We start from the raw sequence: 14,673 nt of genomic DNA, 5'->3' as shown, positions 1-14,673 counted from the left end.
TTTATCGATAAGATGCTGAGACTGATAGTGTCCTGATTTCTCAGTCTTCCAAACCTCATCCTGCACATATTCACACAACTGCCTGAAATAAGTTCTGCATAAACGCGCTCTTTGGCTCTTGGGTCCACACCATCTGGGGTCTGACGGCCCCAGTAAGGGCGTCTCCCTCTCTGACTGAGCAGTGCCTGCCACGCCTTCTCCTTGCTGTTTGAGCACTGACTGTCTTTCCACCTTCCCTGTTTGCTGGTTGCCATGGCTTTCCTCTTCCACTTGTCAAATTCTGTCGCTTCTTCAAGAATCTCCCAGATAGGAAAGATACATAGACCCACGCCAAAGACACAAGATTCAAACTTCTGAAAACAGAGAGCGCTGCTGTCGGCTGTCGTCAGAACAAAGTGCTTCCTGGTGTCTTACTCAAAGAGTTTCACACCTTACTCACGAAGCTAGTGCTTTTCGAACCCTAGTGCACAAATGAACGTTGTAAAAATGTTCAAGGTGATTCCTGCACCCTACGCCCTAGGCCAGTGGCTCTCAACCGTTCTAATACTGCGTCCCTTTAATACAATTAATTCCTCAGGTTGCCGTGACCCCCCAACGTAAAATTGTTTCATCGCTACTTCATAGCTGTAATTTTGCTACTGTTATGAATCGTAATGTAAATATCTGATATACGGGATGTCTAATAGGCAACCATCAAAGGGTCGAGACCCACAGGTTGAGAACCATTTGCCCAAGAGTTTCTCATTGAGTAAGAGTTTCTCATTGGAAAGTAAGAAGAAAGAGGAAACAGATAGCTGTCTTGAGGTGGCCATGGACTCAACAGCTGACTTATCATGATGGCTTTCCCAGGATGAGCAGACACAGTGAGTGGTCAGTGGGGAACACATACGGCAGTCCCAACCAGTATGCACTCTTTTCACCAGCCATGGCTAACTCTTGAATGTCCAAGAGCCTCACAACTAAATGGTTTCTAGAAACTAACTGCCTGAAAAAGAGTAGACCAGAGAAGTAACCAAAAGGAGAATTAGCAACCACTCGACTGCCCATGTTGAGGGTGTGTGTGGTCCAGTGGTGGAGAGCATGCTCTCAACGCTCAGAGCTCTGGATTTGACCTTCAGCATGAGGCAGGGAAGGAGGGAGGGAGGGAGGGAGGGAGGGAGGGAGGGAGGGAGGGAGGGAGGGAGGGAGGGAGGGAGGATGACTGTATTTCTTTTAAACTACCATTAAACCCACGGTTCAGAATTAGAAGCTTTAAATGAAGGCTTCGGCCATCTGCCCTAACTATTCCTCATATGGTGAATGTGAACGTTGAGGAAATGCATGGACAAATCCAGTTTGCAACAGAAAAGCAGAAACTAACAAAGGAGCAAGTGAAAAAGTGAGAACTGAACAGTCACTGAAACGCCTCACTGTACAGGCTGAGTAGCATATTGAGGGTACAGGAGTGGAGCACGTGCCAGTATGTAGACCCACACGAATTAGCAAACTTACACCAATTATCTGAGAATGGAAGGGAAAGACTTTAAAAGTAAATACAGCCCCAGGAACAACTGGAAAATATAGCTAGCATTTAGGTCATCAGAGGCTTACTTATAAAAGAGGAAGAGATTAATACACAAAAATAATTGAAAATAATGACGAAAAATCTCCCTTATATAGCTAGGCATGATGGTACATACCTACAGTCCTGGCACTTGGAAGAAAGAGGAGAGAGGTAAGAGGATTGTGAGTTCAAGGCCAGCTTAAGCCATGTTATGAGATACTGCCTCAAACAGGCCAGGAAACAAACACAAAACCTTTCCCAATACAGTAAAAGGTATACATTCACAGATACAAGAACCCCAACAAACCTCAAAGAGGACCAACACACATACACATCTCTCTCTCTCTCTCTCTCTCTCTCTCTCTCTCTCTCTCTCTCTCTCTCTCTCTCTCTCACACACACACACACACACACACACACACACACACACACACTTTCAAGGATAAGAGTAACTGGAAACATTTAATGACAAATAGCCAATTCACCAGAAGGTGTAACAGAATAATATACTCGCCCATACATCTTCAAAGTACATAAAATAACAACAAAAATCTAGAAATACAAAGAGAAATAGACATACTTGAGGTATACATGAAGACTGAAGTATGTGCTTCCCAGAAATCAGCAGGATAAATGTACATAAAATTAGCAATAAGAAGACCCATCACGAGCTACCAAATTGACCTACATCACATTACCAAGCCCTCTCGCCCACAGTAAGATACACATATTTTTATACATAGACTATTCATTAAGACAAACCACAACCTCAACCTCGAAAACATTTAAAATATTTTAAATCATTTAAAGTATATTCTCTAACCACAACATTTTAAGAAATAAAATAGAAAGGAACATATAAAAATTTTGAACATTTGGAAGTTAAACCCACAAGTCAAAATGGAAGTCTCAGCGGGAACCAGTATTACGATCCGAACAAAATGGTAAGATATAAAAACTACATTTAAAAGAATATGTATTGGGGCTGGCAAGATGGCTGAGTGGATCAAACGACCTGCCTCCACTCCAAACAGTTTGAGTTCAATCCCATGGCAGAAGGAGAAAGCCAACTCCAGCAAGTTGTCCTTCGACCTCCACTAGTAGACCGTGGCACGAGCATGTCCACCCTCCTCCCCAACAAAGAAGCAAATGAATGCAATTCTTAAAGTAAATCAATATGGATAAATCAAAAGGTCTAAAATCTACTCTCAAAAGCACAATTAATCCCAGGACGACTGATGGGCTATCCTTCCTCTTACCACACTAATCCAAGTGGATCGTGACTATGACTGTAGCCATCAACCCAATCAGTGTTGTCATCTGGGGACAGATAGATGCTGTGAGTCTGTCTTGTGTGTCCTAATATTTAATATAGCTTTGGTTTCCATCCACCACCTTCCAGTAATATGCACAACCCTGCAATTTGACAACCGAAAATATCCAAGTCTAGACATGGCTCATTCAGCCTTTTGAAGGAGACAAAAACCATCCCCTACCTCACGGACTGAAAACCACTGCTGTAATTCATTAATTTTAACTGCTACATAACTATCTTGTTAAGAGCATTTTAATTATTAAAACTTTTTTTCCTATCATAGGCCATCCTGTTACGGGTATTCATATACATATAGAGATAGTATTATGAGCATGGGAGATATGGTACTGCAGAGTGTATGCTTCAGAATGAAGTTGCTGGACCTTACGGAATATGTATCATCATCCCCGGGCTGGAGAACCCAGATTTCACTCCAAAGATGACCCATCCATGCTCTTTCCCAGTGGACAAGGGGTAATGCCACTTCACATGTAAGATGTTTTGTGTTGACACATAGAATTTCTACTGATCTAATAAATACAAAGTATCCTCTTATATTTCCGTGGTTTCTGGTGACTCCAGTTGGTTGGCTTATTTTGTTTCATTTTTTCCTAATTTTTAAAAATTGTTTGACAGTGTCATTCAGGTATGTGATAAATTTTAGTCATTTACACCCACCCCACCTTCCCACTGAAACCATTCTTCCCAACCAATCCCCTTGTACTCATAGGCCTGCCTGTAAGCAGACCTTGAACTTGTGACCATCCTGCCTCTGATTCCCAGGCTGCTTTGGCACCAGGTCTGGCTCTTTGAGCTTTCTGGAATAAACATTACGTACTTGTTTATGGTCCCCCTAAAGAACAGCAGCATATACCAGCATGCCCCTGCCTAACTCAGTAACCATCCATCAAACTTCCCTTCTTTGAAGTCGTATTAACATTTAATCTACTTGTAATTGACTTCTATGAACACTAAGGGTTTGATGCTGTTTTGCTCCTTGAAAACAGTCAGTTACCCTGGCAACCTGCATTGAACGGATGTGCTTTACCACCAATTAGCAATGCCACTTCCGTCATCATTTCTTTCCTGTTCTGCTGACAAGCATCCCCCATGCCCACTTTGACATGACCACACAATTTCAATTACTAAAACTTTACAGTCAGCTTTTCATGCGAGAAGTCTTACTACCATATTCTTCTTCAAAACTGTCCCGAGTTGCCTTATACTTCCATTCGTGTGTATTGTTTGTTTGTTTGTTTATTTGTTGTTGTTGTTGTCTTTTTGAGATAAGGTTTCTCTGTGTAGCCCTGGCTGTCCTGGATCTTGATCTGTAGACCAGGCTGGCCTCGAATTCACAGAGATCCGGCTGGCTCTGCCTGGGAGTAAAGGTGTGCGCCATCACCGCCCGACCTTTTGTGTGTATTTTAAAGTTGAGTTATCACAAAGTCTTCATGGGCTTTTTAATTGAGAATTTTAATTGAACTTTTATCAATTTTGTAAATAGCATTCTTATAATATCGTGATTCCTGCAAATTTTTTTTTCTTTTCCTGCACTGATGTCTTTGCAGTTTCTCAGCTGGTATTCGGTGCTGGAGACTAAGCCCATTGTATTGTGATATGCGTTTCTACCACTGAGATCATACCCAGCCCCCACGACCTGCCTTTGAACAGAACTTCTAGCCAAGCTTTAGGTAAACTTTTCCTAAATTGGGCCCTGCTTATTTTTTGCTAGTCTGAGGACTGAGCTCAAGCATGTGGGCAAGTACTCTGCCATTGAGCTACACCCTCCGGGCTTTTGTAGCTATTATATATGCAAATTTTTAAAAATCAGAGCTTTTTCGGTATTCGCCAATACTCTGGAAGGCAGTGTGTTCTGTGTTGTGTTATCCTCTGTACTGTTGTCGTGAAGGAGAAAAGTGTGGGGGGTGGGGGTGGGGGGCTGTCAGCCAGTCCTCACAGCTTGTCATGTTTATCATCTGTGGATTTATGAACACTGGCAGTTTTATTTCTTCCTGTTTGTAACGGGCTTTCCTGCCTCACTGTGATGACTTATGACGTCTAAACAATGTTGACTAGGAAGCCTCCATGGCCGGCATCTTGTCTCATTTGTAAATTTTAAAGAAAGCATTTCTGATCTTTTCATTTCAAATGTTACAACTGCATTAGCACCGAGAAGTACATTTCATGGAGGAAGGAATGAAGCCGTATTTCAAGATAGTTAGTTCCTTTGCCCAGGGCTTAAGTGGAATTTTTTTTTATTTTCTTTGTGATTCTTGTCTGTCCACATAGAGGGGTTTTTGTTGTTACTGGCCCAGAATGCTAAATTCATTTGGGAGGAGAGGAGGGCAAGGTTGAAAACCTGCATTTTTTTTTTTTTTGATAGAATTAGACAATGGTAAAGCTCAGGGTTATTTCTTGATATCTCCTTTTAAAAAATAATGATCTAAATTGACAAAGCTATTATGGCCTGTTTGTGAAATAGGTTAAAAAATAATAAAAGGAATATTAGCACAGCAGTCAACTTGCACAAAATCTTATCCTTTAATGATTATCATAAAATAAAGATTTAAAAAAAAAAAAACTAACAAGGGCTGGAGGGATGACTCCCTGGTCATAATGCCAACTGCAAAACCATGAGGGTCTGAATTCAGATCTATATCACCTATGTCAAAACCAGGTGAGTGGTACCTGCCTGTAACCAGCAGAGACGAGCATCCTGGAGCTCACCGGCTATCCAGTCTAGCCTAAACCACCAACTCCAAGTTCAGTGAAAAGGCCTGTCTCAGAAAGCAAGGACAGGGGTAGAAGAAATGCCCAGAGTTGATTTCTGGCCTCAAAACATGCACACATAAGGATGTGTACCCATGCATACACATAATATCACACATATGTTCACACAAGGCAAAGAGCCAATCTTAATTCTGAGTCTATAGTTTCCAAACCCAGTTATGTTTTAAGTCATCTTGAAAATATTTTTGTGGGACTGTCGCTTGGACTTGATCTTTTAAAATAAATATCAGTTTAATCCTTTTGAGATTTAAAAAAAATTTTTTTTTCTTGGTTTTTCAAGACTCTGTGTCCTGGAACTTGCTCTGTAGTCTAGGCTGGCCTTGAACTCCATCTGCCTCTGCCTCTCCATTACTGGGATTAAAAATGTGCGCCATCACTACTCAGCTTCTTTTGAGAATTTTATGCAATGATTTTTTACCATATTCACCCCCATTCCTCCCCTAACCTCCCCCCAGATCCGTCTCACCCCCATATCACCACAAACTTCATGTCCTCTTTTTTTTTTTTTAATTTAATAACCATTGACTCCAATTTGTGTTGTCCACACACTTTGGGGTGTAGGGCCACTCACTAAAGAGTGGTTGACCTACCAGGAGCCACAACCTTAAAGAAACTGACTTTCCCTTCCCCAAAGGCCATTAGTTAACTGTCCATAGCTCCTCAACTCAGGGTAGGGACTCATGAACTCCATCGCACTTCGTGAGAGAATGCTTGCTGGCTTGATCTTGCACAGATCTTGTGCAGGTAACCACAGCTGCTGTGCATGAATACATGCAGAAGTCCCGTGGTGTCCGAAGACATTCTTACACTCCAGTCCTCCCTCAAGACTGACTCTGAGAATCTTTCCTCCACCTCTTCCTTGCTGGTCCCTAAGCCCATAGAAGGGGCAGTGATAGAGATTTTCCACTTGTGACTGTGTGTACCATGGCACTCATTCTCCATGCTTTGACCAGTTGTGAATCTCTACATGAACCACCATCCACAGTAGGAAGAAATTTCTCTCATGAGGTAAGGAGGCAAGATTTTAGAGGACAGTCTGATACTACATCCATTTAACAAAATAATCATAGTAGGTTCACACCCTAGAGCCTGTGAACTCCCAACCACGGGTTCCTGGCAAGATTTTCAGTATCAGCATGTGCTTTCTTCTACATCATGGATCTTAAATTCAATCCAAACGCTGCACCAGTATTATCCCCAGGGTCTTGCCACCCCAGTCATTATTATAGTTCACAGGTTCATGGCTGAATAATCCTGTTGATGACTTCAAGCAGCCTTCTAGTACTATGAGAGCCAGTCAGCAGGGAGGGCGCTTCATTAGTAATATCAACTTGATTTCCCCATGTGCTGTGATCTGTGGGGGTCCGTTTTTTAGGTTCCTCGTGGCTTTACCCAGCAGGTCCAAATAGAGGATGATCAGGACCATGGGCCTGAGTGCAGGTGTCTGAGATGGTCTGCACTTGGCTGTGCTGGGGGAGGAGGTCTTTTGCTCCACCCCTTGGTGTCTCTATAAATACCCTGGGGCAGAGACAATTAGGGCCTGTTGGAATAGGTTTCAGGCCCTCTCGAGGCTATCCTTTATTTTCTATCTGTTCATCTCCACAATCTAAATCCTTCTATCTAATATTTCCTGCTGCTGGCACTCAAGAAAACTCTGGGGAGCTGTGGGGTTAGTGGGTAAACGCCCCGCAGAATGGTGTCATGAACAGGGACTAAAGAAAAAAAAAAGGGCCCCCACAGTGATCAATCTGTGTAGTGTCTTCAACAAAAGCATCTTACCATGGAGTTCTGGTGGGCAAGCAAGAACAATGGCAGTAGCCCACATTGTATTCCCCCTTTTCCTCTACATACCACCTGTGTTATATTACACACCCCCTGGAATTTTATAAAGATGTCTATGCCAGAGTTCGATTCCAGCCCAAGCTAGTTCCAGGTGGTGACTAGTCTTCGCTACTCTCTCTCTCTCTCTCTCTCTCCCTCCCTCCCTCCTGCCTTCCTTCCCTTCCTCTCTCTGTCTTGGTAGTACCACTTCTTTTTTTTATCCTAAACCTGCTTAAGCTGACTCAATTGTAAAAGGATTATATTACTAATAATTGACCAAGAGGCCTGCTTATCTTGTACCCTTTCCTCCTCCCGACAGGATCCAAACAAGAGACCATGTGACTCAGGAAAAGTCTACAGCTTCACTTATTAACATCCAAAAGCTGCAAGCCGTGGAGTCTGCTTGAGAAGAGGTCAGGGGCCAGCAGAAAGGCACCCTGATGCCTCGGAAGGTCCCCACTGATGTGCTGCCGTGGATCCTTTGCTATCTCCATCAGATGGCTGTGGTCTGGGCCCCCTCTCCTCTCCTGAGCCGGCTCTACTTCCATCCAGTGACTCAAGGTCTACGTGGAATCACAAGAGTCTCTTTTTGAAAGAGGAAGGACAGGAACTAGACGTTTATGTGAAAGACAGCACGTCAGCTGCATTGCCAAGAAAAACTTAATGAATCAAAATAACAGATGGGTTAGCCTAAATAATAATAATGCATAACTCGTGGGTGTCATGAGAAAATTCTAGAATGTCTGAGGTTTTCTATGCTCCCTTTATGATATTTTGGCTTTCTGGAGGCTCTCTCTCTGGCTTTTCAGCATTCTCATAATTTTTCTTTGGTGACATCTAGATTTCCTGTTATCAATAATAATGTATTGTAGACTTAAAAGTTGCCAGGAAACAAAACAGATAAAAATTGCCAAGAAAGTAGGTTTCGAATGATTTCACTACAGAAAGAGAAAAAAAAATAGTACTTGAGGGATGAATAAGTTAACTACATTTTATCAGTGCATTGTGTATGTGTGTTATATAGCTGTATATCTTAAATGTACATAGTTGCTATTTAATTAAAAAACAAAAAGTTAATAATAAAATTAAGTTCACTCATCTGGTTAGTGTATTTTAAAATTAAAATTAAGTCTTTTATGTAGATATCTTAAAAAGTGGATTATATAAATGCTTTTTTTTTTTTTGAGACAGGGTCTCATGTAGCCCAGGCTGGCCTAAAGCTTTCTATATAGCAGTCTGTCATTGTGTCTGTGATCTCCCCGCAGCGGCTTCCTGAGTGCTGGTATGACAGGTGTGCACCACCTCATGCCACACAATCTAAACGATGTTCTCGTCTGGCTCTCCGATCTTTTCAAAGACCATCACATGACTCTTCCAGGATCACACACAAACGTCTGTCTCCAACAACTCAGTCTAGTTCTCCTTTAAATGCCTATGTTCTCATCCAGTGTTCTTTAAGACAATTACAGGTACACCCCTGTAATCCAAGCACTCAGGAGGCTGAGGCAGGAGAATCAGAAGTTCAAGTCTAGCCTTAGCTACACAGCAACTGTCTCAAAAATCAGACTATATAGTATATGTATTATTTCTGTTCTCATAACAGAAATTAAATGAAAATAATCTGTACATTTTAAGTCACCTAATATCATAGATAAATAATACCATAAACATTAAATCGAGAAAATGTTTAGAAATTGATGCTTCTCAAAAAAATGACTGGTGATACCTTTTAAAATACATTTTTAATATAACTAAGTAGCTTTCTATGTTAGCCAATTCTAAAGTAGTGAAGCATTTAAACAATATGAAGATCTTTCTAAAGTTTAAATAAATGTTCAGTCATCCTTACATGAGCAGATCATAAAGAAAATGGAAAGACTATATCAAACTGGCTAGATGCATTCCACACTGTGGTTTACTCACTAAAATGTTGTTCACGCCTTTCTTGCTGATTCTTACAGAATGTACATATTTCTTTTTAATTTTTCCCTTTTATGTTTCCCAAGTTCACAATTCACATAAAATACCCATTGAAGCAGACAGGAAAGTGAAATGGATGTTTCAGAGCTCTTCGGGGATTTAAATAGGTTTTTACAATAAAGCTTTGATTGCTCAGAAAGGACAGGAGTGCTTGAAGCTCCATAGCAGGAATGAGAAGGAGGATACTTCCAAAGTGTCAGAGGAGACTCCGAACTTGGCAGAACTTGGTGCTGCGTTTTCAACCCCAGAACCCCGTCAAATACCAAGCCAGAAGGAGGCCAGACAACACGGGACAGGTCAACGGTGGGGTGAGGGGGGGCGACTGGAAAAGATGTGCAAGGTTGTGGTTTCCTGAAATTGAAGATGACCCAGAGAGGCCCCAGGGTTGGCTTCATTCTGTTATTGTGAAATGTGGACTCAAGCAGAGTGAGGCAAGCCCACAAGTTAAAGGGTTTTCAAAGTGGCTTAAAAGTCCCTTTGGAAACAGGACAGAGCACCCTGCCCGTCAGCATGACTGCAGCGCTGATCAGCAAACACGGAGAAACACCATCAAGGCTTGGCTGACACGTGCTATTCAGGTGTGGGCTGGGAGTAAGGAAACACGCTTTCCTTCCTGGCTTAGGAAACCCGCCAGCTGGGTTATGTGATACAGGGTTCTCTGAGGCATCTGTAGAAATCTCGGCCCCAGTGAAGTATTTATAAAGGTTGTAGCAGACAACATTAGGGTGCTGGAGCACTTTTAAAGAAAGATCAGAGTTATTGATTTTTTCATTTCCTCATTTTTGTCTTCTTATTCAAGAATCAGCTGACCAAAACATTCAGCCCCAGCTGGGTAGCAGACCTACCGAAAGAGATTTTTTTTTTTTTTTAAATCTCAATTTTCATCTTCTGGATCCTTTGATGACTTGATTTCATATCATTTCATAATATGGGGATCGTATTGATTCGGCTACAACAGTGTCACATGACTTCAAATGACTCCTCTGGGGGTCACCTGCTGGACTAGGACATCAGCTTTTCCTCCAAGTTCCAATCCATCTCTAGAGCAACTACTGCTTCCGACACTGTCCTAGTTAGCATCAGCTGTCACGTGGGCACGCTGGGAAGAGGGGATCTCAACTGAATGACTGGCCTTGTGGTGGTTCAGTGAGAAGCATCCCCCATGGGCTCAGATGGTCCCTAGTTAGTGGTCCTGTTTGAGGAGGTTTAGGAGGTGCAGCCTTGCTGGAGGAAGCGCATCCCTGGGGATAGACTTTGGGGGCTTCTAGCCTGGCACTACCTGCAGCAACAATCTCTCCTTCCTGGTGTGAGGTCCCAGGTTTCTGCTCTTACCACCATGCTTGCCCCTTGCTGCCACGCTTCCTGGCCATGATGGACTCTCAACCCTCTAGAACAATAGGCCAAAATAAACTCTCTCTTCCTCAAGTTCCCCTGGCCACGGCACATTGTTATCACAGCAAAGAGAAAAGTAACTCAAGCAGGCTTCCCTCAATTGCCCCGTGGAGGTGTCTATGGGGTACTTTCTTGATTGCTGACCGGTATGTCAGGGCCCAGCCCACTGTGGGTAGCACTATCTCTGGGCAGGTGGGGACGAGCTGTATAAGAAAGGTGGACAAGAGCCGGGCGGTGGTGGTGGTGGTGGCGGCGGCGGTGGCGCACGCCTTTAATCCCAGCACTCGGGAGGCAGAGCCAGGCGGATCTCTGTGAGTTCGAGGCCAGCCTGGGCTACCAAGTGAGTTCCAGGAAAGGTGCAAAGCTACACAGAGAAACCCTGTCTCGAAAAACCAAAAAAAAAAAAAAGAAAGAAAAAAAAGAAAGGTGGACAAGTGAGTTGGCGAGCGTTCTTCCGTGGTCTCTGTTCCAGTTCCTACCTCCAGGTTCCTGCCTTGAGTTCCTGCCATGGCTTCCCTCAATGATGAAGTGTAGAATTAAGCAAACCCTTTCCTCTCGAGTTGCTTTTGGTCACGATGCTTCTTACAGCAACAGAAACCAACCTAGAACCAATACCTTTCCCATAATTATCCATGTCTTTATCCACTCATTAAAAAGAGTACATGTTTTAAAACACACGCTACGTTCAAGGTCTTAAGGAATACAGCACTGAACACAACAAAATCCTTGAAGTCCATTATTTCATAGTGTTTGTGTATTGATTATCATTAGAATAGAATATCTCATAAAATTATAATGTAGTTAGTGAAGGAACTCTGGCCAAGGTTGCGACCACATTTTGCCATAAACTTCTTATACTGAAGGAAAGGAATGTTTACTAAACACTTGCCATGAGCCAGACATTGTGAAAATACCTTTGCCTCCTCACTGGGTAAAAAGTTGAGTTGGCTTCATTCTACAGTGTCTATGAGAGCTTAAACTGGAATTCAGTTGGACACTGATAGAATGATAGGTTGTCTTTAAATTTCCTCCTAGATATCCCTCAAGCTATACCAAAAGAGAAAGGAAAAAAGAGGGGGTAGGGAGGGAGAAAGATGAGAAAGAGAGAGAAGGAAGGAAGGAAGGAAGGAAGGAAGGAAGGAGGGAGGGAGGGAGGGAGGGAGGGAGGGAGGGAGGGGAGGGGAGGAGGGAGGGGGGAGGGAAGGAAAGAAAGAGGGAGGAAGGGAGGGAAAGGAAGAAGAGAGAGAGGAGAGACTGTTGGAGAGTTCTCTTGGAATACCTTGGATCTTTGTCAGAGAGAAGTTTCTACTGCATCATTCACCATAGTGAAAATGGAGACTTAGGCTCAAGTTCTGATTCTTCCATTAACCTTTCTGCTCTTCCAATAATTTCAAAAGATCAGTTCATTCCTCCCAGTATTGTTGTGAAGACTTTGTTTACTTATGCCTCTGAACGTGTACATGTGTGTGTGGACGGGAGCGTGAAGGTCCATGTATGTGCACATGTTTATGGCAGCCAGAGGTTGACATCAGGTCTCTTTTTCATTCATACAGACCTGAAACTTGGCAGTTCAGCAAGCCTAGCTAGCCAGCAAGACCCGGGATCCTTGTGTCTCCATCTCCCATGATGACATGCATGCGCCGACACACCCAGCATGTCACGTGGGCGCTGTGGATCAGACTCGGATCCTCACACGTTTGGAGCAAACACTCTATCAATGGAGCCGTCTCCCCAGCTTTATTTACTGTATTTAACAAATATCGGAGATGTCCTCTAGCAGGCCGGGCATTATCCTTGCTACAGAGGCTATCGTTAGGATAAGAAAGAGTCTCTGTCTTTACACGCCCTTCCCCTTCTGCCCTTTTCTCTCTTTGGAAGAGAAGGAATTCAGACAGGGATCAGTCATGTTATTTGTGGGTGGAAGATAAGGCTCTGTTTTGATAAAAAGACCTCTGGCTATCTCCAGACCCTCCTGGACAACGTCAGGACAGATCCAGAACCGGTTCCAGCTTTCACTCGTCTGATGGACAACACAGGGGACGTGTTCAGCAATCAGCCAGACCTGATTCCTACACAGGCAGTCACGGCAAGAATTCCAGATGCTGGATAAGCCAAGAGAACATCACATTATTGTGTTTAGAAAGTGGTCCCTGATAAACACATTTCAAACCTACTTATAAACCTCAAATAATGGGCCTTTAAAATGTAAACACCCTAAATATTTTTTAAAAAAAAATCAGTAAAGGGCCATTGAGACGGCTTAATGTGTAAAGTGCTTGGGACAAGGCTTGTGAGCTGAGCTAGAAACCCAGAAACGGTGCTGGGAGGAGAGAACAGACGCTCCAAGGCTTTCCTTGGGATGTGCCACATGCACACCCGCCCACACACACACACACACACACACACACACACACACATACCTACACACCATTATACTTGTAGACACATGCATGCACACACATATAAATATATAAGGAAATAATTTTTAATAGAATAAAAATCAGTAGAGTCTCCTCTTTCATCCCACCCCTTTCCTCCCCTTTCCCAACACAATGGCGACACTGTTCTAACCACTCTGCGTTGATCAATACCCATCTTTAAAAGAAACTGAAGTACAAGAGGGGGAAAAGTTTAATTGTGGGGTGAATCCATTTAAATTATGAGTTGATGCACATATACATGTTGAAAATGTTAAGAAATAAAACACAAATAGCCTGTCATTTCCTTCATCTATGATTAGAAGAAATTACCCACACAGGAGTCTATGACATCTGCAGAAGAGACCATGGGAGAAACAATGCCATTCACAAGTCAATGGCTTCTTAAGCTAATCACCAGCAGGTATGCTAGAGTGATTGTTTATTTGTTTGTTTGTTTGTTTATTATGCCTTGCAAGGACTTTGGGAGAACTCCATGCCCTTTGGGTTAGCTGAGGAATAATAACTTGCTGAATTCTCTGCAAGAGAGGGGAGGCAAGGAGGAGAGGAGAGGAGAGGAGAGGAGAGGAGAGGAGAGGAGAGGAGAGGAGAGGAGAGGAGAGGAGAGGAGAGGAGAGAGAGAGAGAGAGAGAGAGAGAGAGAGAGAGAGAGAGAGAGAGAGAGAGAGAGACTATCCTTGTGGCTCTCCCTGAGGGAAAGGTAGTGATAATCACCTGTCCTCTCAGAAAAGCAGCTGTGTTTGTCCCCCAAGTTACCGAAGCATCTTTAGTCCATCGTCCTAAGGGAACCTCGGGATGCCGTGGCTGCCTGCGGCCCTGGATGCGGGTGGCAATGGCGTAGCCTTTGTTAGGGAAAGACCTCTCTGAGTATGGTGACGTTAAATGGGCTGTGTGTAGTTTCCTGGGTTTTTGTTTTATCAGATTTTTAAGCAGCTTTTAATCTCATTATTTATCTCTCTCTCTCTGTCTCTCTCTCTGTCTCTCTCTGTCTCTGTCTCTGTCTCTCTCTCTCTCTCTCCCTCTCTCTCTCTCTCTCTCTCTCTCTCTCTCTCTCTCTGTGTGTGTGTGTATGTGTGTGTGTGTGTGTGTGTGTGTGTGTGTGTGTGTGTGATGATATATGTGTGAGGCATGAGAGGATAGCCTTCTACCAGGTGGATCCTGGGACTGGATTCAGGCCCTCCAGCCTGATGGATTCAGGTCCTCCGGCCTGATGGCAAGTCCCTTTATCCACTGAGCCATCTCGCCAACCCTATACAATTTGCATCCATGTCAAAGGTGGGTATGAACTGACAACTCTGATGAACCTGGAATTATATATTTTTTTTACCTTCTAGGGAAGAATAGAATATGACAGATTTGAATGAGGGAGGGCACCAGTTGGATTTTTTCCCTTTT

The sequence above is a fragment of the Peromyscus maniculatus genome, chromosome 13 (assembly GCF_049852395.1).
Source record: "Peromyscus maniculatus bairdii isolate BWxNUB_F1_BW_parent chromosome 13, HU_Pman_BW_mat_3.1, whole genome shotgun sequence".
In the NCBI taxonomy this organism is placed as follows: Eukaryota; Metazoa; Chordata; class Mammalia; order Rodentia; family Cricetidae; genus Peromyscus; species Peromyscus maniculatus.
The sequence above is the reverse complement of the archived record's forward strand: the minus strand, read 5'-3'. Positions refer to the sequence as shown.